Source organism: Falco punctatus (assembly GCF_963210335.1).
Source record: "Falco punctatus genome assembly, chromosome: 5".
Lineage (NCBI taxonomy): Eukaryota > Metazoa > Chordata > Aves > Falconiformes > Falconidae > Falco > Falco punctatus.
The window spans coordinates 34,687,130-34,690,323 of NC_137584.1; the positions used below are offsets into that span (position 1 = coordinate 34,687,130).

Below are 3,194 nucleotides of genomic sequence, written 5' to 3' on the forward strand. Positions count from 1 at the left end.
CTTATAGTGAAGTGGCCTGAAAAACCCCAGCCTTGATCTAGAGATTGTTAGGAGGAAAAACAGGATAAGAGGAAGGGTTTTTAAGTGGTCTCTGTATTCTTTGCACAGACAGTTGGCTGAAAGACATCCTAATGGCTCAGGAACATTTCATACCATAATCTTTCTGAACATCAAACTTTGTATTCAATCCATTTTGGTCTTTTGCCCCCACCATTAATGGAAGGATTCTCAAGGTTTTTAATTATTTCAGTGTTCATACCTGGCAGTTTCTTCTTTTTCTTGCTCCCATATTATTATTTAGCCTAAATTGCTCATCTCCATCTTCTGTGTTGTCCTGCACCACAATGAGCATGCAGACAGCAACTGTAGGACCCATCAGTCAGTGTCTTCCCAAGCCAAACAAAACAAACACCGTTAGTTTACTGTGGAAAGAGACTGTGCTCCCACATTGTTTTAGTGTTTTCTTCTGTTCCTTCCCACCATGAATTAATCCTAGATGTAAGATGTAGGTGATGGTAAGCAAACGAGTCACTAGTTTTTTGTATAAAGATACCCACAATGCTGAAAATTCCCTCTTATTTGCTGGAAATGCCTTGGCTACTATATACTGTATTTATTTTTTCCTTTCTTAGAGCTGCATCACACAGATAATTGTTCTAAAATTCACTGATTCACCTAATCCTTTCTTCCTTTCTCCTATTCCCAGGTCAGAGCAGAAATTCCTGGTGTTACTCCCTTCAGCCTTGTCCTGTTGAAGTTGATCCTATTTGTTACCTGTGAAAACATTAAAATGTTCATCTCTTAATATTCCATACTGTTGAGGCTGCCCAAATTCCCAACAGCAAATGTAATTCCATGTATTCCATTTCAGACAATATTTAGAAAGGTGTTCCCATAATAAGGTCTTTTCTTCTTCCTACTAACCCTCTCTTGCAGGGCCTGCTGCAGGCTCCTCCTTAGCCCATTCCTCACCACTTTACAACTCTTCCAACTAATCCCCAGCTTCCTCCTTTTGATTATTCATTTTCTGTGTGGCACTGGTAAATTGCTTTACTGAAGTTCAATTAGATTAGATTGCCTCTGACAGAAAAAACTGTTATCAAAGAGCAAGAGATCTGATTAGACTGGCACAATCTACTTTTGATGAATCTGTTTTATATTTTATTCCATGTATCAGCATCCCATCTTTTAATTTCTCAATCCGTCAGGTCCTTTTGTAAGATCCTGTGTACTGCTGACGCCGTACCTTTTCTCCCCTTTCCTTAGTGCAGACACTTCATTTTCTGCAGTAAAATTGCTGTCCTCTAATTTGACAAGCTTATTAAAACTGCTGTCCATCAGGCTTGTGGTTTCATGAGCTAAACACCACTCCAGAACACCAAGTAACTATTTCGTTTTGAGCCTCCATCTCATCTCCTGCATATTTAAAGTCTGAGTTTTGCTGCTGCCTCAAATGGAGCAAATTTCACCCTGCACCTTTATTCCACTATTCATTTTCAACAATATACATACTAGTCCTGATGAAGACAGATAAGGCATTTATGAAATGTCTGAAATAGCTTTTCTTCTCAGGACCGCGGCCCTTTCCCCCCCCCCCCCCCCCCCATATTCTCTATTTCACTTATAAGATTATACAGCCTTTTAGATTTGCTTTAGTTTCCATTACAGGGTCTAATGCAACCTAGCAAAGCGAGAATTGTGAAAAGTCTGCCTCCTCTCATAGTTTGCCTTCCTTGTGACATTCAGTGCATTTACACCCTCCAGCTTATTTTTCCAGAAGAAAGAAGGGGTCAGATTTTCTGCCAGCCACATTCTTTGCATCTCACTTGTGAACAAGAGCAAATGTGCTAATTGCTCCAGCATGGATGAAGAAGAAAGTCAGGAAGCACAGTGAACATAAACATGACTCAGGAAAACCCAGGCTAACCTGTGCCAGAATACAGAGGCACACTATCCCTTCTGTAGATTATTCTTAGTCCAACAAACTTTTTTCTCAAGTGCGCACTGAGGATCATGCATTGTGTTTCACTTCTAAGGGTTTTTACCCAGAAACTTCCTACTTCCCTCAGCAATTCTTTTTTTCCTCTCCCTGCCACCTTAACCTCCCACATTATCACTAACTAGAAAAGCAGAACCAAAAGTGTTGGGAACCCCCAAGGAAGAGAATTCATAGCAGGCAAGACACTGCTACGCGAAACAGTCAACTCTGACCTTACAGGAGTTTTACCTAGTTCAAGGGATAGCAAAGTTGGCATGCAGTTAGAAAGCACTTTCAGCTTTGTTTAGCTATGGAAGAAAGTCTTCTAAACTCAGGCCTTCCATCCTTTTGCCTGATCTCAAAACCTTCTGACTACCAAGATTCATCCAAACATTTTCTGATAGGAAACAGAGTCCACAGGGTTCCAATTAAGCAAGAGGAGATTATAAACTAAAAGTATGGTGGCTAGCTTACAGAACAAAAAAAATTAAGTTTCTTAGAGCTCAAAGCCTTGTAAAAGAAAATTGTATAATCTGCAGTGAGACCCACCCAGACAGGCAGCAACTTTTGACTTCCCTATTTTGTGAAGGACATTTTCCTCTACTTCAGTTTTGCTCCACCTACTCCCACACAAGCCATAGCAGCTCAAAGTAATTGATGCTGTACAGTTGAATCCTTAGAACAGGCCTGGTCTATTCTCCCTCCTTGGAGGTTTAATCTCCCAGTTTGTCTTTGGAAGCATTTCTTAATAGGATGACTTGGAGCTGCCCCTCCTGCAGCCATCCCTGCTCTCCTGCTCTCAAAGTCCTGGAGGCAGAAGACAGGTAGCAAGGAGCAGCCCTGTAGAATATTTACAACTTCTTTTTTACCTTTTGGGGGATAGTGACATACTGTACCAGCTCCCAAAATCAGAGCCAGCATGAAATGTTGCAGGGCTCTAACAAAGAGATTTCATTCAAGTCTCCCCTCACCCTGTTCATATCTTATACTACCTCAGGGCAGAGCAACTCATGGCAACCCAGACACCCAGGACAGGGTAGGAGGAAAGCAGGTCACGCTCATACCCTTCAAATTCCAAGCTGAACCTCTGTATGTTTAGCATCAAAATTCACATTTCCATACTTGAATACAACTTCCTTAAAGACCTGGGCAATCTTAAAAACACGCATCTACTTTGTGAAGTATTATATAGAGCAATGTTCACAGATCAGACTCA

General features: G+C 41.1%; 1 protein-coding gene across 1 annotated transcript in view; it reads left to right on the plus strand.

Annotated features, from left to right (window-relative positions):
• LOC308064864 (uncharacterized protein) overlaps positions 1 to 3,194 on the plus strand; it is a 279,371-nt gene that overhangs the window by 14,212 nt on the left and 261,965 nt on the right. The gene's annotated exons all lie outside the window — the stretch shown is intronic.